Here is a 25,304-nt window from a genome sequence, read left to right on the forward strand (position 1 = left end):
CTGTTTTGCAGCCTCAGGGTCTGGACAACTTGTAATCATTAATGGTCAGACAGTTGAAGCTAAAAAGAGGATGGATGCTGCAGCAAGACAATGACACAAAACACAAACGTAAATCAACTTCAGAATGATTTCAGAAGAACTAAATACAGGTTCTGGAGTGGCTAAATCAAAGTCCAGACTTGAACCCCATTGAGATGCTGTGGCATTACCTACAGACAGCGATTCATGCCATACAGCCCAGGAATCTGCCTGAACTACAGCAGTTTTTTAAAAGAAGAATGGGCCAAGATTAGTCCTGACCGATGTGCCAGACTGATCTGCAGTTACAGGAAGCATCTGGTTGAAGTTATTGCCGCCAAAGGGGGAGGGACACACACACAAAAAAAGAAAACCTATAATTGTTTGGGTGGTTTTAGTTAAAGCAGACACTTTTTTTCATCTGTGTGATTTTGACAAAGATCAGATCACATTTGATGGTGATTTTATGCAGAAATGTGAGAAATTCCAAAAGGCTCATATAAGTTTTCATACCACTGTAAAATAATTCTGTAACAATTTACAGGTCCCCAGAATGTCACGAAAAGTCCTTTTTTAGATTAAACATGCATACGAAAACAGTCTTTGGCTTAAAAAAATATTTGGATTGAAAACATTGTTTTTAATGTGTATTTATGTTGTAAAAACGTTTTATTGCTCCTAAAGAAAAATGCATGGTTTTAATTGGAGAGTGACACTATGCTATATTTTAAATTAATTGTCTGTTAGTTGAGTCCAGCAACAAGGAAGATCATTTCCTGTAAACTCTGTTGATCCCTTAATGACTAATAACTCAAGGATGGCCCGTTTTGTTTTCTTTCACTCAAGCCCGGGACGTCTTCATCCCGGGGGATCTTGAAACTTCACAAGCCCAACAGGAAGTCGCAACCCGTCACACCCGTTAGGTCAATAGGCTCTTATGCATGGTTTTCAGCTGTGGATATATTTATATAAAAAGAGATAAGCTTATTTCAATTGCCTCATGTGCTGCTTATGTTGCAGTGATACGGAAGAGCACTGCATGTCCTGGAAAATGTTTAGGAGTAGATGATAACTTTTTTTTTTTTTTTTTGGTCTTAATATCAATATTGTGAAAGACACGACAAAAAGAAGATGGGGGCCAAAGAAATTGGTACCGCAATTTTAGATGGTCTCAAAATTATTAACTGGTGAAGCAAGTGTCAAGGAATAATGCTTTTATTAACTACACAGGATGTGTAACACAGTGAGTAAATTTCTCATCAGGATGGGCACAAGCGCAACTTTTTTCATACATGCTGATTTCCCCCCAAAGTTATTTTTTGTTTTTTGTGCAATGCTTTTTTAGTCTGAATAATGTGCTTCCCAAGAACTATTTTGGCTTTCCATTATTACGGAGCCAATTTGAAGCCATGTCACTGCGTCATTGTAAAAAGTCAGTACATCATTACATAAGCAGTAAGTAGGGGTGTAATATACTGACTAATACTTGGTTGCAGGGGTATGACTTGATGTAATGCTGTTATTCAACTGCATTATGCAGTACCCTTTTTCCAATATTTCGGTCACACCATACAGAGGCATTGTGACCCTGTTAAATGGCATCTATGCTAAAATATACACCTGGCAAATTAAGCCTGTTTTCATCTGCTGTCAGTCATTAACTACTGAACCAAAATTCATACGCACTCACAAAAGGAGTGACGTGAGGTATGCTGCGAATGAATGACAGTGTTTGATCTATATTCACCTGAACCCTTGTGCATTTGGTGCTGCGAGCGCGCACATAAATCAAAAAGATCCAAAAGAGCAGGTGCACTGTACAAAGCCCACACGCTCTGTGAGCTCAACTCCACAGCTTTGCTCTGCTTATTGCACTCCCATAGTTAAAATAGGACCCTGGCGAGAGGCTTCCCCGCTTCATTTGTTTCAGGGCGGGTGGCGTGACATTGGTGTACGATACTTAAGTGTCAGACACCTGCATTTTCAGCATGAGTAATGTAAAAACAAACAAAATAATCTCGAAGGAAAGCTCTAAATATCAAAACAAAGAGTTAGTTTGGCCACCATTAAAATGAGAAAATGTACCAGCATTTAAGAGAGACATGCACCCCCCCTCAAAATCAATCCAGGTTTCTTAAAGTGCATGTGACACGAAAAAGCATGTTTATTTCATAATACACACGGTATTTTATGCCCCTGAATGATATGGACCGCTTTGATGTGTGTGGAAGCGATCGCTATATTTAGTTTTTTTAATCCTGCGCCATGAAAATGAGTGACTTCCGGCTTCGGTCTTGCATTGAGGAGGAGGGCGCTGTGACGTGTACGGTAGAAGACGTCCTCTTCACTATACAGTGTACTGTTGTGTATGAGGACGAAGGATTCAGCTGATTTTGCGGATTAATACGTTTATTTTTCGCATCACGCCAGCCAAACGGCTGCAGAAAAATCATTCTGTATGAGGGGGAGGCGTATGCGCCTTTTTGGAGTTTCAAAAGGTTCCCATTCACCGTGGATATTTACTGTGGGACCATTGGACTTACGAGGAAGTGAGTAAACATCTTGTTTTGTATTATGTCAAATACGAATACAGCGATTACCAAGTAAACACTACAAACTTCCTTTAAATAAAGGACTACTTACTTTTGATCATTGATAGGCATGTAAAAAGCTCTCCTCATGCTCTTAGCAGCACATTAGCTGCACAACAACTCCAGCCACCCTCCTCCAGGGAACGAACTGTAAATTGCTCTCCGCCGGGCGGTTTGCCGATACGCAAAAACAATCGACAACCGGGTCGTCATGTCAAATAATCCAGGCTAGTTATGTGTGATTTTCCGCTTCGAAGACTTTGAAACATCATTCGGTTCGGTTAGCATGTCGGTTAGCTGTCACGTCTTCTGGTTTGTTTACATTCTCCGAAGCCGGGGAAGAGAAATGACATATGTCCGATTTAGGTGTCATAAAATATCGTTCGGGAGGTGCGACAGTAAAGGTGAAGTTGACAGTTTTGACCATTATGGAGTAATTTTGCCATGTCGTCCTGAATAAATGCATTTTTATTATTTCATATTCAATTCAGCACAAGACTGTTATTTGTCATGACCATGCCATTTATTTAGCAATTGGGGAAAATACTTGGATAAAAAGAATATTCTGTAAAAATATTGAAGTAAAGAGACAGAAACAATGACATTTTGCCGCTCTCTTCGTCGCGTTTTCCTCGTTGTGAATAGTTCCCCCTCGACGGGCTGACTGGTCCTTCTCAAGCCATTTATATAGCTATTGGGGAAAAATACTTGGATAAAAAGAATATCCTGTAAAAATATTGGAGTAGAGAGACTGAAACAATGACATTTTGCGGCTCTCTTCATCGCGTTTTCCTCGTTCTGAATAATTCCCCCTCAATGGGCTGAATAGTAAAACCGATGAGCCCAGTCTACCGCTGACGTCATCCACCTGTTGGGGACGCTAAAGCCCTATAATGGTTGGCGTGGCTAACCGGCAGATTAAAAGACTAATTTCTCGTCATCTGCGCTTTGCTAAATTGTTGTAAATAGTCGAATCGTCTCAAAATATGATTGCAATTCACATAATAATGCCATTTAAGACTTTTTTTCTCGTTTCGTCAAAATAGCGTATTTTTTGGACTACAAGTCGCACCAGCTATAAAATGCCCAACGAAGAGAAAAAAACATATATAAGTCGCACCGGAGTATAAGTCATTTTTTGGGGAAATTTACTTGACAAAATCCAACACATAGAACAGATATCTCATCTTGAAAGGCAATTTAATATAAAATACAATAGAGAACAACATGCTGAATAAGCATACAGTGTACAGTGTATGAACAACAAAATGCGAACATACTGTCCTCACCAGGACGCTACGGCTCGGTCCTGGCTATACAGCGAGCTAAACTCCCAAATGACGATGCTGGGCGTCCGTATAATTTTCTGAATCAATTTCGTCCACGGTACCGAACAGGTTCGGATCAACGTAAATAAATGACAATTTGGTGGTATTATAGCAATGACACAAACAGTTAGCATGCTTCGCTAGCATTAGCACATCGTTCAAACAATGACACAACTGGCTCTAAGTGTCCGATCGCGGGTGGAAAACACATAACAACAAGAGAAAAGATGATCTATACAGGCGTTGCCTCTGTAGAGATATTTTACAAGCATAAACAACGAACGTAGGTTCGGAGCCGTCTCTCTCTCTCTCTCTCGCTCTCTCTCTCTCTCGCTCTCTCGCCCACTCGCTCAGACAGAGACGCTGCGTAGCTGTCCTTCTTCTGGCATGTGAGCGCTCTTATTGGCGTAAACAAGTGCGAGTGCGCCCCCACGTGGGCGTGAAAGCGCCACAAACTAAAAGCATGCATTTCGATATAAAAAAAAGTCAGTGATACAATTGAACACACATTGCCAAAGGTAGAAGTCAAACGTGGCCATAGCTATTAAGAGTTATTCAGATAACTATAGCATAAAGAACATGGTAACAAGTTTACCAAACTATCAGTGTCACTCCAAAATACCAAAATAACATGTGAAATGATGTCATGTGCAATAATTTCACACATAAGTCGCTCCTGAGTATAAGTCGCACCCCCAGCCAAACTATGAAAAAAAACTGCGACTTATAGTCCCAAAAATACGGTACCCCAAATAGTAGAAAGTACAGGTGAGCAAAATGTCTGCAAAGTTACCATTATACTTAATTTTTCCTTTGATTCATATTAATGACTGTGAATGAAGTTGTACTTTGTACACAGTTTTTTGCAGTAATTATAGTTAGTTTATTTTATTACATTAGTTTAGGTTAACACTATATTATACAGCTTCAATAGCTTTTCCTTCTGCACACACAAATTCATAACTCTGTTGTAAACCCAGAACCTCCTACAGTGACATTTTTTTTATCCAAAAAAATTGAAGATCAACCAACATCCCGGTTCAGACTGTGTTCAATCTTAGATTTCCCACAGTCTTCCTGAACTGTACTTTCCTTGTTAATTTGAATGTTCTTCGTAAATGTCTTTCATGAAACATCTCCCAATTATTTGCACTTTTAGTGTCTTCACCTCTAAATGCTACTATACAAGCCCAACAGTATAAACACAGAGTAAAACTGTCCGGCTGTCGCTTAATGTACTATAAATAACAACAAAAACAACATTTTAAAACATCTCAAGGTTAAGGTTTAACAATATAGCCTTGGCGCAGTGCCATCGGAAGCATTTGTGCACTCGCGGCTGTAATGTATTGCTTTGCAAAAAATTTGGGTTGGATGTCTGAAGCTGGATATTCCCAGAGTGGAGTGAGCGTCAGTTTGTCTTTATTAGGCAACAAGCGAGTAGAATCAATGTTAGGGAAACTGTACACCTTCTTCTCTCTAATGTGCCATTAAAAGCCATTCAGAGTGACTGAACAGTTGTCACCAGAGCTAGAGAAACACTGGGTAATCAATGGTAGTTAAGAACTGTAATTTATCACCTTGCCACAAGTGAGTGTCTACAAAGTGAGCCCCCAACCCCTTAGTCCAATCCCTGCAGGATGGAATGTACTGGGGGTGGCGATGCGGTGATGAGAAGCACACAAGGGTCAGGGCCCAATTACTCTTCATCTGCAGAAGCACAGTTCAATTGGTGCATTATCTAAGCATATCAATAATACAGAATTAAAAGTCATTGATTTGGTTAAAAGAAGACATCAGGAGCCAGGGTGCCTTCAAATGACGGAATGGGAGGAGCCAATTTAGTGGCGCAATAGTGTAATTAATGTAATATAAGCGCAGAGGCTGCTTTAGCAGCAGTTTAAACACAACAAGTTAACTTTTTTCTGGATTATTTTGTTTAGACTGGAAAAACCCTGAGGGATGGCAATTGCTGACTAATCCACAATATTTTGCTAGTAAATGATATAATAATGTATAACATCAAAAAACAGCAAGTAGTATAGCAACCAAATGTAAAAAATGTGATTAAATAAAATCATATACTGGATACTGTATGTACTGTATCACAAAAGTGAGTACACCCCTCACATTTCTGCTGATATTTAAGTATATCTTAATAATCCATGTGCTTTATTGGCATGTCTTCAGCAAACTGTTTGCAGGCTTTCTTGTGTACCGTCTTCAGAAGAGGCTTCCTCCTGGGGTGACAGCCATTCACACCACTTTGATGTAGAGTACGGCATAAGGTCTGAGCTCTAACAGCCTGACCCCCCACCTCTTCAATCTCTGCAGCAATGCTGACAGCACTCCTGTAACGAGTCACATGACATTTTGGAGGGAAAATGACAAACAGTCCTCAATTTGGACATTTAGGGATGTACATAGTTCCCATGCGGTGCACTCATTTTTGTTGCCAGGGGTTTAGATATTAATGGCTATATTTTGTGTTATTTTGAGGAGAAAATAAATCAACTCTATTATATAAACTGCACACAGACTACTTTTCACTGTGTCAAAGTGTCATTTTTTCAGTGTTGCCCCATTAAAAGATATAGAGTACTTAAATATCTGCAGAAATGCGAGGGGTGTACTCACTTTTGTGATACACTGTATATACGGTGGTACCTCGACATACAATCACATGGACATATGGTCCTTTCGACATCCAACGTAAAATTTGACTCGTAATTTGTCTCAACATATGAGAACATGTTCGAAAAATGATCATTTATGACAGACGCACGGCAGATTTTCTTGTGAGAGAAATAAACTTGGGTTCCAAGAAGATTAGTGCAGGTGGTGGAAAAAACTCAAAAAGGTGATGCTTAGCATTTAAATTAAGATGGAAATAATAGAAAAATATGAGGGTGGCGTGTGTGTCAGTGAACTGGCTCAACAATACTGCCGGAATGTTTACGATCTCGACTGTCCTCCTCAGACCTCCTTTTACCAGTCATTATAGGGTAAGATGACAATTATTATTGTTGTAAAATCGGCAAGGAAGTCACCAGCTTCTTCAGGTTACTAATCATTTATTTGAAAACTTTGGTAACACAACATGGCTACTGTCCGCCGCAGCCGACGACAATAACAACAATATGAAAAGTGAAAGTAAAAACGCACTGTCGTCAGTCACACGGTGCGTTCAGGAAAAGCATGTTAAACACCACCGCCACAAAAAAACTCGATTCGTTAATTATTATTATATTATTATTCCAAATTGTATTTATAACTGATCTTTTCTGCTATGTGTAATTGCTATTTATAATTGTACCGGCAGTATTCATATATATATGATCAATTGCATGCAGTCCATCGTTAACGCGTGATTTTTTTTTTTTTTTTTAATTTTTTTTTTTTTTTAAATGGAAAAATGATGATATATTTGAAGTTTTAAATACACCCATTAGCACAGTAATTGATCATTGTGTTTTGTTTATTAGGGAAAGCAGTGAGCAGGAAAAGGTTATGGGATGACAGAAAGGAAAATAAAAAAAGGAAAAAGGAGAGACAAGAACAAACAAAAACAAGAAATACATTTAACGCCTAAAATAACTATGAATATAGTAGTGCTATCGTTAGCTAACTGCATTTCCGGTTGACACTATGTGGGGGGCTTGATGATCGAGGAGAAAAAGGAGGGGGCTAGAGTTAGAAAGAGATGTGATTAGACGGGGTGGAGCGTACACAAATAAGTAAGGTGAGGTGTAGAACCCGTTATTATGAATAACTTGTAAGTGTGGATATTCTGACATCCTATTCCATGCTGCCTGATCGCTAATCCTGGCACCGATAGTTTCTCTACCAGAGTATGTCTAATTGTACGCAGTCATGCATGAATCCCATCAGGCATGTGATAGTCCTGCAGAAAAGCGGAAATGCTACGCGGATGCCGCCCCAGGGCCACAGCCCCTCCTCAGCCAATCAGGGCGGTGAGCCAGCCTAGCCCATCCTTCCTCCGGCAGCTTCAGCAAGGGGCCGCCGTCATTCCCCCGGGATCCAGGGTGGTCCCCCGGACCATCAGCGCCCCCATTAACCGGTCTTCAGGGAAGGGATCAGGGAACGCGCCACAGATCCCGACGCCCGCCTCCACCACGATCAAGGGACAGACGCACCCCCACCCCATCTACGGGCCGAGAGGGGTGCGCGGTATGGTACCTAGGAGCACCCGGTTACAACAGTTTTATTTGACTGCATATTATGCTTCGCTCAAGCAGCAAGTAATATCATCTGAAAGCCACCTAGTACTGACCCCTGTTGTCAGCTCCAACACGGTTCCTGTGAAACCAGCTAATCTCCTATCATGAAACCCTAGGTGGCAAATAGTGTAAAGAGAAGTACAGTAAGCCATCAAGTATCACGTCAGTTCTCCTGTTAATTTTTTAATTTTGGTAGTCTCTTGATATCCAATATTCAGTGCTTTGTTCCGTTGTACTGACTTCATTTTGTACTCTTGTGTAAAAGCCTGTACATCTTGATTATCTTGATTTTCATACCTGTTTTCAGCACCTATTTGGAAATTTGGCAAACTTTGCACCATATTGGGCATTCTGGATAAGTGAGGATTAAATGTTAAAATGATAAATGTTAAAAAGATAAAACACACTCTCATTGCAATTGCAAGATGTATTACCGTATTGGCCCAAATATGACGGATTATAAGACGACCCCCTCTTTTTCAAGACTTAAGTTTGAAAAAAGAATTTTTGAACACCAAATTAAATTTTATACAGAAAATAATTATAACAATATTTTTGAGAGAAAAAGCATGTTATTTTGCCTCATTCAGATCTTAATAACTGAACATTTAAATCTGTAAACTAAATTGCAATCACATTCGTAAATGAATGGCTTCCGGTTTTTGAAATGTAAATAAACCAATCTATTGTGATAAAACAACAAAATTGCAATAACTGCATTAACCATCAAAGTGAAGTCTAACTGTAACTGTAGTCTTGAAACAGATCTGAATAAGGAAAAACACTGCAATAAAATAATGAGAGTAGCTGAGATCTATCATGACAGAACATCGCTTCAATGATATCTGGCGCCATCTAGCGTCCTGAATGGGGAGAGTAGCTGAGCTCTGTCATGACAGAACATCGCTTCAATGATATCTGGCGCTATCTAGCGTTGTGAATGGGTATACTGTCTCGACCGCGAATTTAAGACGACCCCCTCTTTTCCAGGCTTATTTCAATGTAAAAAAAGACCGTCTTATATTCGGCCCAATACGGTACATTCAAAAGTATCAGTATTCGTTATTGGTTTGGTGTATACATTTGTATTGACATTTGAGAGATCATGTGATAAAATTAATTTTTTGTCAAGTGCCTTCCATCTAACCTTTATATATTAGAATGGAGCTACATGGCTTTACTATTGGCAATGAAGGGAGTTGAGTTCACTGTTGAGTCAAGCATCCAGGGAACCTCTCCCAGGAACATAACTCGGTAGACCGAAATCAAAATACTAAGAATCCATCACGTTGTGCATGAGCAATCGGAATGACCATTGGAGGGATTGGCTAAAAGTGCCAAAAAGGGAGAAAAATGTCTATTTCAAGAGCATTATTATTTTCATTAATCATGCCCCCCCATCAACCTATCCTTATGCCTTAGGGAGAGATCTATTATACGCTCCATTTAGCCACAGCCATATTACCTCGTATGTTTTCCTGGCCGACCAAATAAGACTTAAGAGATAAAACAATTTACTGTTCATTATGAGCCATGTCAGTGGAATCAATCTATTAACCTACGTTAACTGGGATGGCATGGCAAGATCCCGCGGACTGAATTGAACTAAAATAAATGGATATTTATGCTTTGTATGTCTGCGGTCATAAAAAGACTGGGCATTTAATTTGCCCCCGGCTCTTGGATGGCTCTATTTTTCCAGCGGGGCCGAGGCGCCCTCGTCGCCTTTAAGCAGCCCCTGACCTGTGAAAGATTCTAACAAATTAGCTTCTATTGTGAAGCCAAAGGTGCCATCAATGAGGAAATGCTCCAATGGGCCTAAAGTATGATGGCAGAGGCGAGGAACAGAGCAGGGAACCTTGACATGATTGAATTAACCCTTTGGAGGCAAGGTGCTGATAAGGATGGTGGTATGAGGTGCAGAGGTCTGTACTGTTTGTCTCACTGACAAGAAACAGGTGCCCCTTCCTAAATATAATGGGTCCGGGGGCATACGAACCACTTAACTTGCATGCTAATTTTATATATTTCAAACACGTGTAGTGTAGTAAAACGAGCAGAATGAGTGAGTAGATATTGTTGAACAGAGAAAAATTGAAGAACTCCCGTTAGAGGATCAAATCATTATTGTAGAATTGAACCCTAGAAAACATCATCCATACCATCCATAGATATTCTAAATACCTGGGGTCCTTGATTAACTACAGGCTATGTAACCTGAATTTGAAAAATCGAAACATTTCATTGTCTTTCAGTGAACCTTTGAAGTCTCAGTGGGAGTAAAAAAGTGGTATTCTCTAGAATTAAACCAAAATGAGCATGTGCATTTTTCCTGCTTAAAGAGACACTCTATTCAGTTTCCAACTGTTCATGCATAAGATGGAATGGAAAATGTAATCGAAATGGAAGCGCGCTCTTGGTTGAAGTGTTTTTTTGGGTTTTTTTTTGATCACAATTTCATTCGGAAGTTAAATCCTCCTGAAGACACTAGGATTTGAAAGTGTACAAAGTGTCACATGTCACTTGCCTGGCTCTGCCAGACTTTTCTCCCTGTATTTTTCAAACACTGAGAGAAATAGTCTGGGAACCATCCCATTAACAGCCTTTTCGAGCAGGTACAAAATCATTCGACAAATCAGATTCGTTTATTTGCGTGACGTGTTTTTAACGAGCAATGTCACTCTTGCGCGTCGGAAGTCGTCTCCATAACAAAGCTGAACAGGAGAGCCGAGAATATGTTCCAATCCAAGGTAAAATCAGTTTTAAATTACCAAAAACACATCGACACGAGTCATTGACAAGTCTGTCCCGCGCTAGCCATGTTGAATAAACTCCGCTCTCCTCGTACGTTTACTTCCGCGCGCAAGTCCCTGGTCCTGCCCTCGTCGCTTTAGTAACGTGACGTCTGCCCTGCCCGTCGCTGATTGGTCCACTCCGCTGTCTGTTTGCTGTGGCTTGCTCCGCCCTGGAAATTGTATCCGCGGGAATGGTGGCCAGACTCAATAGCTGGAACAGCGGTGAGTCTGGTGTACCAGGCTAACATGTCACTATGCACAAATATGAAAGTACCCGCCCTCTTCGTTCATCTTTAACGCCCACTATTATCAGAAATGCTGAGCACAGAGTCATCTGGACGTTGCCACACACTGCCTCCGGTATATACAGTAAACAATACATGATTTAAATCTATCGATGTGCAATTGCTGTGGTTTAGTGCAATACCTTCGTCGTGAGACCAGTTCCCGGCTTTTGTCACTTATTTTCCCCGCAACCGCCACCCCTGCGCCATTGTCCTCCGTCGAGATGGCCGAGAGGCACCTCCGCTGGTGTTAAGTTGCCCTCCTCGACCTCAACCGCCCCTCCATCCCTCATGACTTACGCCATTTACCCATTTGAGAGGCACCTGTGCCAGCTTGTTTGCCGCCAAAAGTCAGTTTCCTCATGATTCGGCCAACGGTTTTTCCTACATAACGCTCCTTGTTGTCTAGCGGGCCAAAGAGGCACTTCCGTTGGCTTGTTCATCACCAAGAGTCAGCTTCCTCGTCTGATCGAAGCCCCACTCCCCCAACCCCTATTGTCTGTACGTTGTCTCACGACACAAGACAGCAATGAATTCCACGCAAGTAGTGTGTGCTGTGGTCCAGGAAATGAATGCTTTATTTAAAGTGATCCCCGATCTTTAAGACAAGTAAAAGATAAATGTTAGTATGAGTTATAATAATTTGATATTAAAACCCCTGTTAATGTTTTCGTTTTAACTAAGTTTGTAAAATAATTTTAAGTGATAGGTCTCCATTTTTGTTACGTCGCAGTGCGTGACGTCACTTGGCCCGTTGCCGAACTTTCAGCGTGTCACTCTTAGCTACCCCAACATGTCGGAAAAGTGAAGAGCAGGACAGCACTGTCGGTCGTTCACAAGACGAGCAGCAAAGGCTAAACGAGAGCAGGAAATACAGTACCTGATAAGATTAGTTGGGAAAAACTGGTGACGTACTCGATGTACAAGTGCGTCTCAATGACAATGGAGCTAGAGAGTGTATGCTGTTGAGAACACCGGTTTATATTCCTCAAGGTAAGCTATTGCGTTTTCAAACTTATCCGAGTATAATTATGTAGATTTTTAGCATCCAGAGCTGTCGTGTGCTAACTGTCCTCATAAAATTCGTCATCTGAGGGGAACAAATCCTGGAATCGAGTGTTCCATGTCTTGTACATTGTGACGCGCGGTAGGTAGGATACGTGATTAAAAGTACCAAAAGGGGGAGAAGCTTCCATTTATGAACATTTATTTAAAAAAATAAAAAATAAAAAATCCACCTTAACCACTCGTCACTCGGGAGCTCACCAGTACTTACACACACACACACACACACACACACGAGTTCCCAGACGAACTCCAACATAAAAGTAATGTCCATGTCAGTCACTGTCATCACTGTAGCGTGCCATAGTGCTTTAATTATTTGGTATGATTTGGGGAAAACTCCCACGAAGAATAGTCAACAAAAAAGACAGTACAAATCCCCATTTTTTTCACTCACTCGAAAAACCAGGAATTAGACCAATCCCATGATAACGTTGCAGCCGCCATTAGGCCGTTGAATCCACAAAATAGACAGATCCGAAAGGCCGCTGTGGGACCGTGGGATCCAGAAAATAGACGGATCCCTTACTTGACTAAGGATCCAAGAAAAATGGAGTGGTAGGTAGGATACGTGCATACAGGGACCAAAAAGGGGAGAAGCTTTCACTTATGCACATTTATTCACAAAAAATAATAATTCCACCTTGAACACTCACGTCACTCCCCTTGTTTCAATTTGACTGGAAATTGCATCCAAAAGCAGCACATCGTGGCATTTTACTTCGCGAGTTTAGGCAGCAATATGCAATTGTTGTGTACGCTACACATTTGGAAAGATCCCCTTTACGTCATCACTGCGAGCCCGCAAAACATGGCGCCAACTATCGGTCAAAATGTGTTCTTAATATTATAAAATATTGCCATTGATTTAACATTTAATGTGTTTCTAACAATATATTTTAGTACAATAGAACAATTGTGGTTTATTAGAGCCTACATGTATTTAAGGTAGAGGATCACTAAGTAGAAATAAGCTCTGCTCACAGATCCCTGTTGAAGCCAGGAGTGTAAAGTGAGTGAAAATCATATTTTTGTATAATTTTGAAGCTTGGTGTTATCTTTATGAAGATTGTACTCCACGTCTCTGTGATGCGTAAAGCCTGAGTTATGCTTCTGCGTTGCGGTGACGGGGTATTGACGACGTAGTCCCTAAGGCGTCAATGAACATTCGATATTTCTGCGGTAAGGGAACGCGTTGTTCTGTAATTCATCACCAAGCTAATAGAGGGGTGTTGCGTTGTGTTTGTGCCGTTTTGAGGGACTCTTGTCGGATTCCTTGAGTTTTCTTCCGTTTAGACAATAATGGCAACGGAGATGGAATTCTTGAATATGGATCTTCAGCTCCTCACCATTGAACAACAAATGTTGATCTTTCAAATATTGAGAAGCAGGCGACGCAGAAGACTGTTGCGGACGTGGTCTGTCCAACTGTTAATGCTGCACAGAGACTGGCAGTCACATTAAGAATTCCAGCATCGGGTGGATGCTAGCAAGTTGCATTGTCGAGCGTTTTGTCCGATTTCTTTGCCGTGTCATACAACCAGCCAGTGGGAAGCCATAGCAGATTTCTAGCGGCTATGGAACGTCCCAAACTGCGTTGGAAGCCTTGATGGTAAACACGTTATCATAAAAGCACTGAGGCACTCTCAATCAGTGATGATGTACAGTATCAAGTGTGTGAAATGTCTGTTATTGAAAATTAAACATCAAAACAACTCTTTTGACACCAAACCTGTGCTTTATTCTTCATATACTTGAAGTCCAAAATGTAAATAGGTCACAGACTCACAGCAAACATATGCACACAATAAATGATGAAGTGCACAAACCAAAAATCCGACATAAAATGATAAAAAGCTGGCAGTATTTGGCCGGCTGGGTCACCGCTTCGTGTGGCCATTCGCTTCCGAACGCACACATACTTGTCTTGGCGGTTCTTCCATACTCTTCCAAATTCGTACTTGTGGACCTCTTCGATGATACTCTCGTCGGCTTGGTCCTTTTATGCGTGTAGGACAACAATGTTTGAAAATGGCAGTGATCTCGCGCTGAAACGCGATGAAACGGAAACAACTGCCTGAGCGGACCAATCACAGTCCATTTGACGTCACGTCACCATGCATTGATGTGACGCCTACTCAGGATTTTGTGGAGGTGCACGTCAGGCTACAGTGGATGGTCGTAAATCTGGTCTGCCACAGAAGCATAACTCAGCCTTAACTCACTACACGCATTGCCAACGCCCATGAGCTTCGGACTTACACCCCCCCTCCACCGATGGCCAATCACAGCAAATAGTATGCAAATGAGCTTGAGTCAGCATCATAGTCATGAGAAACAGGATTTGGGCAAGCCTATTCATTGTAGTCCCAAACATGAATACATTTATTTGTCATTGGTTTTTTGTCCTTTTAACTCATTTGCTCCCATAAATGTATAAATACGTTCTAGTTTTAATTGTTTCAGTGGCCCAAAGACGTACTTATACGTCTTTTACGTTTTTTTTCCACAAGAGAAATCTCCGGGTTCTGATTCAATTTAGCTTCAAAGCACAACGCTGAAAATCCATTTTAAAGCAATAAAATTGGTCACTGGAGGGCAGTAGCGCATTTGGTAAGACCCGCATCTCGATTCAACGGAACAAACGGACGGGCCACACGGCCGGGGCGCCGGCGGAAGACGACTGAATGGATGTCCAGGATGCCAGGCGGGGGATGATCGAGCAGAACAACAGGGAGGACGCCCGGGATACCAGGTGTTGGACGACCGAGCAGAACGACCGGGACCACCAGTGCAGCGGACGGTGCCGTTGAGTCCGTGCTGCTCACCGAGCAGAGACAGGCGGCGATGAGGCAAAAGTTTACCCCGCCTGTTGCGGCGCAACAGCGTCACCTCTCAGCTAGTTATGTGTAAATAAATTGTTACTTTGCTATCAAAAGCTCTATTTGTCTTGTTGTTTATGTTATTTTATAAAAGGAAAACATTATTCAGATGTTTGTGATGTAACTAAAACAAAAAATAGCTGTTTTAAAGTCAAAGTTATGTTTGAAATGTATGCTTTCACAAAAAGCTCAATTTCTCTGTTTTTTCATCAGAATTTGGAAAATTGCTCAAACTAAGATATTTTCTAATGCTGATTTCTAAAGAATGGAAAAAGATATGAACTAACTTTTTTTCCTGCTGAAAGAAGAGAGTCTAATCTTTCTTTTGGTGGGTTCCATGTTTATATAACAATAGAACATAATTTTCTGTGGGCCTGGCAAAATCAGTCACAATCCAGTAAAACAGCCGGGAGCGAAGGGGGTTGCACCAGTGAAAATGGCTGGGAGTGGACGAAGGGGAGATTATAACAATGTTGAAAGGGGCTTCCCTAGTTTTGGGGAGAATGGGTATTGTTTAATATCATTCGTAAACTACAGTTCCACATCGGACATCGAGGGGGAAGTGTGAGAGCCACTTTTTGAGCGTCCAAATCATCGGTAATAATCAAGGAAGCAAACTTTTTAAGTTTTCGTCTGCCGTGACTTGTATCTGTCCACCAGACATCACTACACCAGCACCTCAGTGATTCTGACCTGCCCCTTCTTGGCAAATTCACTCCACCCCACTCCGTCTATGATGGCCGCGAACGTTCATTGCCTCTGAGAACACTCCCTCCCATCTACACAATGAATGAGATTTCGCTCTAAACTACACGCTGCTCCTGCTAGTGTAAAAAGGCCGTAAAATTGAAAATGTTTGGAATAACTTAACAAAGGTGACACATTAATACATTTTCAAACAAACCATGCTGGGTCTATTAATATTGTCAGTTTAAAACAGGGTTCTTGCACCATTTTAAAAGTCAAATTTAAATTCTTTGCAAGACATTTTAAGACTTTAAAAATGTAATTTAAGACAAGTTTTTAATGAAGAAAAAATTTTTTTTATTTGACTGTAAACACAGAGCTGCTGCCTCAGACCGCAAGTCCTCTCATGTACGACTCAACAGCTTCGACCTCCATTGTCCCTAGTTAAAATGTCTTTTGCAGACTGCATCGGGCATCGTTGTTATTACTAACAACTTCTAATATAAACCATCCTCTATCAATTTTGTATTTACACTTCCTTTACACTTCCCCATCTCTATTCCCATTCACCTATAAAACTTAAAAAAAAAGTCCACAACTATTAATAAAGAAAATACACACCATTAGAAGTTTTACGGCAGTCTACCGTGATTTCCCTGGCATTAAAAGCATCATCTGGTTTTAAGACCTTGATGGTTCGGGTTTTAGATTTTAAGACTTTTTAAGAACCCACGGAACCCTCTAAAAATTGGAATCATTACCTGTCTTTTGGATGATGATGACGTCAATGAAATACAAATGTAAACACATTCAAAATTTGGTTGTTTTCCACCAACATATTAAACTTCATTGTTGGTGTTTTGTACATTCATCCTAACCTCAGATAGTCAATTGGAAGTGGCATACCAAAAAGTGACACAGCTCACAGTCATCCATATGGTTATTTAGTTGGATGAAAATTGTCTGAAAAAGCAACATTAGTTTACATTTTTACGAGTCGATGGTTACGTTTGACAACATTGGCAGACAATAAAAGAGAAATGGAGTTAAAGACCAGATAAACCTTTCCATTCGACATTCAAAAGAATTCTTGTAAATTGTAGCAGTGAATGAATTGTGAAGCTGTAACAAATAAAATCCGAACAACACAGGCAGCATATAAAAGATTCGACATATTAGATTTAAACCTATTCATGTCTTTGCATGGTCAAAATAGTTGAGAGTGCGAACACGGACATTATCATATTTTTAATCAGACTTCAACACCTGTGACACTTTCCATCACAGGCAGAGGAAGGTGCCACCTATGAATATATGTTTGGATAGAAAATTAAGTTCATAGGTCACTGGCGTCTGAGGGCTAACGGGGCAGGGAAATGGGCTTGTTTATTTTTAAGCCAAGTCTGATTTCATTAAAACGGAAGAAAGGTCAGGATGACATGAAGAGTGGATTTCGGCGATGAAAGCGGACCACGGCACAGAATGAGCCACTGGGGTGTCTGGCTTTACTGGTTTGGAGCTAATTCTCTTAGAAAAGATTGTTTATCAATAAAACAAAATTGCAAAGGGATCAGGAGCAAAAATAACAGTTCATTAAGATGGAAAAATAACCAAAAACATTGACCGGGCATCATTTTCAAATGATTGTTAAAACTGAGCAATGTAAAAACATAATTCGTAATTAAAACATTTGCTGGCTCCATAATTCGAGTGTGCACCCAAGGAACAATATGTGCCTTATGGCTTTAGCAAGAGGTAAGAAAAAAAAAAAAAAGAAAGGAACACCTACCATAGTATTGCCTTCAGGGGAGTCGGAGTGTGGAGAGGACAATGGGGTCAAAGGAACTTGATTTGTATCTTGTGTCCTACGGGATGAGAGAATACAACAGTCAAATCCAAGTTACCTGGCCTTTGGCTACCTCTTTGCTCCTGAACAATAAGATGGAATACTACGAGATATCCATCCCAGAGGTGGCAGAAAGGAACGGATTAAAGTGTGAATCAGACAAAAGAATGAGGATGTACAGTATGATAACAACATAAGTACAGGGTATACGGTGTTTATTTAATTTTTTGTACACATATATATACAGTGGGGAGAACAAGTATTTGATACACCCATGGGGAAACCCATTGGCAGTGTATCAAATACTTGTTCTCCCCACTGTATCTAGTATATGGCGGAAAACACAGACAAGACAGAAAAAGCAATTTCTGCTCTTACACTCCTCTTTAAAAGAAACTGCTGTATTTTAAGCCAAAACAACTGTTGTGTTTGATAGAACAATGTCTATATGCTGCCATAGCAGATTCATAGCGCATTAAGCCCCCGAACTATTTTTAATTTGCCCGTTTTACCCTGGAAACTCCCGTTTACAGACGTCACGCAACCATTTTGGTTTCAACCAGCCATGAAAACAAGGTAAGTAATTATATTTATTATTCAAAATGTCTGTCATTTTTAGCTGAGGATCATTAATTGATGTCTAATATTTAGTTTAAAAAAAAGAAACGACTTTAAAAAATTATTCACTCGCATATTTTTAACTTTTAAACAAATGACGTCACAATGAAAAAAATGGCGTCTTTAAAAAAAGTCAGGGATATCTACCTCATAACTATCGCTAAATTGTATTTTTGTGTTACTGTCGCATTTTCCTTACTGTCGCATTTTCCCTGATATGTTAGATGATAAATAATCGATCCAAACAAAGAAAAATGAAAAAAAAAAAAAAAAAACGTTTAAAAGGGTAAATATATGAAAAAGAAAATCTCAAAAACTCCTTGATGTCTGCCGATTTCTGCATCGCGACCCTTGTTATATTACCATGTTTCACACATAGAATCCCCAAAAAATCCAGCTGTGGTCATTCACAGCTGTGTCGTGACACTCAGTGATACATTCGACATGGAGTTTTTGGATCAAAACAGGGTAAGTCCGCGATAATATCTCGTTAAAGTCATGGCGTCTGTAATTCTGCTCTCGCGTGCTCTCACCCCTGGATAGGGTTTTGCTGTTTAAAAAACTTTTTTTTTTTTTTGAAATGCCCTCCTGCCCAAAATGTTTCTTCCCCCAGAAAATTGAGATTTTAAGCTTTCCAATGATGTATCACACATGCACAATTTTGAAATTTGGCCAAATTGGGGGTCTCAGAGCGGAACTTCAAGTCACCTGAGTGTTTTCCGCCAAATACAGGATTACATACATACATAAATACATACACATACACACACAAACACACACACACACCAGCATACATAGATACATACTGTAGCTTATCACTACCAGGTCTCCGAGTCCAAAGGGATTGGATGTTTATCGCTGACACTAGCACTCCAATATGATAATTCACTATTACAAAAAAATACTGTATTTTCATGTTATATTATTAATCCGTTACTTTGGAGGACTTTGGTGGGCTTGCTACTTTGTTTTAGTGGTCTTAGAATCACTGCACTAACACAATAATGAACACAATTTTTGATGCTGTGAACTTTTAGTGTTAACTTTTCAATGCTGAATTACAGTATGAGTTGTTAAACATGTATACCTACTATTGTCAAATGAGCTGATCAGTAAATAGCTTCCAGTAGTTTTCAAAGAAATTAAACCTAAGCCCCTTTCAGATTTATATCCCGCTAAATCCCTGTGTAATGTGACGAGGGATTTACCCGTGTCATGGCTTTCAGACATGGGGAAATGTACCGGGAATTACCCTGGTTGGACACTTTCAGACTTGTCCCGTGTTTGCGATTTAGCGCTCTCTGTGCAGGGAGGGCGACGGACAGGATTTTATAACACAGACATTACGTCATTATTGGTCAGCATCGGCAACAAAATAAACCACACATTCCCAAACATGGACGATGGACTGTCTTTTCCTTGGCTCTAAGATACAGTAGCAATTTAATTTTGTTATGTTTTCCATCTAATTTTGCTATCTTTCCAGTTTGCCATGTTGATAATCGTGATGTTTGTGTACCGCTTTTCGTATTACTGCGGAGACAGAGGAAATGACGATCGGCCCGCCATGATATTTACGCTATTAGCCTTTGTGCCGTGACCCGGGTATTGAGTGACTTTCACACATGCCATGTCCCGGGTAAGTCCCGGACATTATAGACCCCACTCACATGACGTCAAACCACGCCTCCGCGCCATATTGTCCGTCATCTCGTCGTGTTTACGCATTACCGCAACGTAAATTCCTCTTATTATGGTGTGTTTTTCTGCTCGTTAACATTAATAATCAAAATGGTGAAGGCTTGTGTGGCGGTTGGTTGCAGTAACAGAGAAGATAGACGGAGAGACTTGAAGCTCTACCGTATTCCGAGAGACCCGAAGAGGAGAGCGAGATGGACTGCTGCAATTCAACGAGAAAACTGGGCTCCAAACGATTACCACAGATTATGTAGTAGTCATTTTATATCTGGTAAAATGGATTTAATATATATTTAGAGGGTTTTAAGCTGAGAAGCACAATTAAGATCATTGCGAGGCTAATCTCCGACAACATACAGTTTCAAATTCAAGATGCTTATTTCTTCCACCATCATTATTTTTTGAGTAATATTTAGCTGGTAACAAGTGAAAGAAGCTATCCTCGTCTACGGATCATCAGTTAAACAGAGGTGTCCAAACTTTTTGCAAAGGGGGCCAGATTTGGTGTGGTAAAAATGTGGGGGGCTACCTTGACTGATTTACATAGAACAATATATTTAAACAATTTTTAGCAAGCCCTTCTGTGTGTCACATTTGCTTTATTATTTTTTTTTCTCATTCATAATTTCAACAATCTCGCCTTTGTGGCGTTCTCTTTCGACACTCGGGCTCTTGCGAAATACTGCTGCTGTGAAATTAAACTAGCTTCAAGTTGCTTTCATTTCTCACTGGGTATCTTCCCTGTAATGTTGTCGTACATATCAGCGTGTCTTGTTTGGTAATATCGTGTCACATCTAACTCTTTGAAAAGGTCAGGCTCTTGCGAAATACCGCTGCTGTGAAATTAAACTAGCTTCAAGTTGCTTTCATTTCTCACTGGGTATCTTCCCTGTAATGTTGTCGTACATATCAGCGTGTCTTGTTTGGTAATATCGTGTCACATCGAACTCTTTGAAAACAGCGACTGTCCCTTCGCAAATGAGACAGACACAGTTGTTGCGTATTTATTGAAGAAACAGTCCAATATTTTTTTAATAATTTAATAATAATTTTTTTTTTTTTTTTTGATTGTCGCCATTTTAGAACATTGGAAGTAAAGGGTCACACGGGGTAATGTTGCTTAGAGTGCTGCTCTAAAAGTTTTTCAAACTTTCGTGAGAATAGGCTGAGTTTCTGTGGACAAGATAGTTGTAGATATAGATATATAGATATATATATATGTAGATATAGCTGGTCGAAAAATAATCGATTTGGGCACCAAATAAGGTTCTGGCGAATGGATCGACCGAAGCTTTTCCGCATAACGCCTTTTATGCAACACATCCAATGAGTTTACAGCGTCTGAAAGCACCGGGGCTTCCATGAATTGCACTATAAATTGCACGATAAATTGAGACCATTGAGAATACACAATGACAGACAATATGGCGGCACAATACAGCGACATGTCATTGTGTGACGTTGGTGAGTGGGGTCTATACTAGGACGCGATATGGTTAATATCCATGTCATCTCTGTGTCAGTCAATCTGGGAAATTGCTTTCAGACATAAGGGCTACCTGTTTAAATCCCAGGATTTAACCAGAGTTCACTGTATGTCTGAAAGGGGCTTTATTTTAAAGGTGATACTGTAAATTAAGACTGATAAATTGAATTTTTGGACATTTAAATCACTTCTAACTTCAGTTAAATTTATCTACATTGTTCTTTGTTATACTTTTTTGTACTTTTTTTGTACTTATTTTTTAAAAATCTCCCTCAAATTCTTTGGACAGTCCTTTTCTCCATTTCCTCGACTCACTTCACAGGACAATTCCATGAGTGCTTTTTGTATTTTTCAGCACGAGTTTATTCAAAAGTAAATTACTAGGGCAGTAACCAACGCCGGACTCACCTATTTGTGTGTTTAATTGGCCATGTTGTCGCTGGAGTTAATTGGTTCTCCGAGTCCAGGTAGTTACTAAATGTTTGGCAGCATTAGAACCTCAGCACTTTTCCATTAATGGCGCGTGAAATGAAATGTTTGATACTGCAAATAAAATCAGTGATATTCAAGGATGTTATGGTTGGTAATGTGTTGAAACTGCCATTTAATGGGTGCCAGAAGATTGGGGTAGTGTCAGCCGGAACCGCCTGGGCCCTCTCCTGACATTCCTAGTTGCCTCTCCATTCCCTTAACGACTGTCGACACTGATTACACAGACCCCCCGAAAGCTTGGAGCTTGGGAAACGGTCTCTATTAGTAGTCCAATTAGAGGCATTAGCATTTTCAACTTCATTTTGATGCAGTGATTATGCAGCACAAAATATAAAGCACATATGAAGGTAAATCAGTCAGTCAGAAGAAAAGTACAACATACAGCATGTTGGAAAAAAATGTTGGAGGAAAAACTACAACAGAACAACATTTAAACAGGACAATAAAGCCAACCGTAAGAGTAAAATGTATTAGAAATCAAGACAACTACATCTTGAATAGACATTTTTCTTCAGCTTAAAGTACTCCCACCAACATCATATTTTTGATGAATTAGGAATATGCAAACACACATTGGCAGCTCGTATAATCTGTCTTTCTGGTTATTTTGGTAATTTTTTGGTTCAGGTTCAATTTAGGAGTAACCATGTTGGACAGGATCCGAAATCAGATCATCAAAGAAAACGCTAAGACTAATCTTTTTAAGACAAGAGTTATAGAAAGATCACACTTCAATGGTTTGTACATGTCAAGACGACATTGGTAGAAGGATGTAAGAATGGAGCTGCCGTGGACTTGTACTAGTGTGAAAAAGGTGCCTGGGCTAAATAAAGGTTGGGAAACATTGATTTACAAATGTGGTAATTCAGGCCCTAACTTTTATAACATACATAAATAAAAAAAGAAAACCATCGAAAGCAAATTGCACTTCATTACGTAACACATTGCATAAAGAAAATGTAAATATCTTTGCAATGCGCATTTTTCTGCCTCATGACAAAACTCCTATAGTGCAACTTACTCTAGCAATCAATAGCATATTGATATGTCTTCAAAATTAATTTAAACCTGACTATTAATTGCAGCTGGAGATTGCTTCCGATTGAAAGTCATTGCGATTCCCATGGCGACGCTGACGTTGACAAATGGTGTAAACAAAGCGCAGCGGCTCTGGATGACTGACAGCTTTTAATGAGCACAGTAGTGTGACGCTATCAGGTGAGCATGGAAATGAGGCCTCAATCTCGCCACGCAAAAGGTTACGTTCTCTTTTCGTAGGAACATACGGAGGCGGACCAGACAGCCACCACGTAATTGAAATCCCATTTCTGAAGTGCTAAACGGACGGTGAGAGGTGACAAATCAGGGTTAGACGGCTTAAAATCCAACTCAATCATGTTTCACATCAACACACCAGCAGCATTTATTTTGCTATTACATGTACACAATCTCATTACGACAGTAATAATGAAGTCTGGTAAGGTTTTCTTGCATATTCTGTCCGAGTTTTTTAACATTGTCGTTTAAGTATATACTGTATGTGTTACCTTATTTCCTGTTATGTTGTGCTTTAAATCAACTCATTTTAATGTAAAAGAAAAAAAGTTACAAGTTTTTGTAATGTGTGCAATCAGCATAAAAGGTTTGTTAATTTCACAAATGTGCAAGTTAGAGATCAGAACAGTGTTTTAGGATTATATATATATTTTTTTAACTTTTGGTTAATTAAACATGCCATGGTCACACTGAAAGACTTTTTCCTTTCTGAATTAACTACTGTATTTTCAACCTCCTTATCTATCTACATAACCACCGTGTTGTCGATTATAGGACATTTCTATCAATTTGTTGAGCATTACAAGCCACATGTCAACATGTTTTAAATTCAACTTTCTCCTCAAACAAATTGTCATGTGGCATTCTAAAAGGCGTGAACATAGTTTCTAGATTGAAAAATTTTGTTTTTTTTCCAAGGGATATAAGAATTTCTCAATCTCACAGTTATCTATGGTCACATTATTACTATATCAGTACAATAATCATTGCGTTTTCATTAGAAAGCTCGTGGTGTTGCAGGAATTTTTTCACTATACAGGTTGGTTACAGAGGCACACTTAGGAGGAACAAAACATCTCATTTTCTTGTAGAGTCCTTCTTGGTAGTCTTTAATAATTTGTGTTTTCTTTCGGGTTTGGTGAATAAAAAAATCTTATTTCATACATATATACAGAGGTGGGTAGAGTAGCCAAAAAATGTATTCAAGTAAGAGTAGCGTTACTTCAAAATAATGTAAAATGCACTCAAGTACAAGTAAAAAAGTATACAGTGAAAGGAATACTCAAGTGATGAGTAACATTTTGAGTAACTGCTTGTTTTTGTTTGATTTTTGTTAAACAATGTTACTTTTTTTTTCTCTCAGCAAAAACCTATCCATATGAACTGTTGTTCTAATGGTACTACAATACCCCTTTACATAACATCATTAAGCCAAAGAATTTCTGTTAAAAAAATCAATTCATTAAAGAAAAAAAACAGTTAAAAAAACAGTAATTAAGCATTATTCGTCCAATGAGCATGAATGTCCTGCCCTCTAGTGGAGAAAATAGTTCCTAGTTTAAGAATTGTGTACTGTAGTTCCTTCATTGTTACTATTATGAAATTAAAAGGATCATATCTCCGATTTTCCATGGTCAATAAGTGCCAAATAAAAACTGGGAGAGAGTTTTAAATCTGCGATTTCGATTCATGTTGAGGGCAGAGCTCTATGTCAAATTTACGGTGCTTTAAATACGCGTGACTGAAAAGGCTTGCGTGATCATAGAATGGCAGGCTTGCGTTTGATTGGTGTAATAGGGTCGTGTGATTATTGTAGTGACATGTCATTGGTAAAATTAGTAGCGCTACTCTTAGCAATAGCATCGCTAGCAAAAAAAAAAAAAAAAAAGATTTAATATGTAGAATAAAGAGGAAAAATGTAACGACGAGTAGCATTTTTTTCTCCACAAATCTACTCAAGTAAAGGTAAAAAAGTATGGCTTAGTATAAATACTTTTAGAAGTACATTTTCCCCAAAAAATTACTCAAGTAAATGTAACGGAGCGCATGTAACGCGCTACTACCCACCTCTGCATACAGTATATATGCGGGTGTATCAACAAATGCTTACTAACCGTTGCAAGGGTTTTCACCAGGTACTCAGAAAGTGGTAAGTTAGCTAAAATTGAATTGTATATAATATCAGCAAAAAGTAGGATCCTCGGGCAGGTGGACAGG

Source organism: Corythoichthys intestinalis, chromosome 5 (assembly GCF_030265065.1).
Source record: "Corythoichthys intestinalis isolate RoL2023-P3 chromosome 5, ASM3026506v1, whole genome shotgun sequence".
NCBI classification, from domain to species: domain Eukaryota; kingdom Metazoa; phylum Chordata; class Actinopteri; order Syngnathiformes; family Syngnathidae; genus Corythoichthys; species Corythoichthys intestinalis.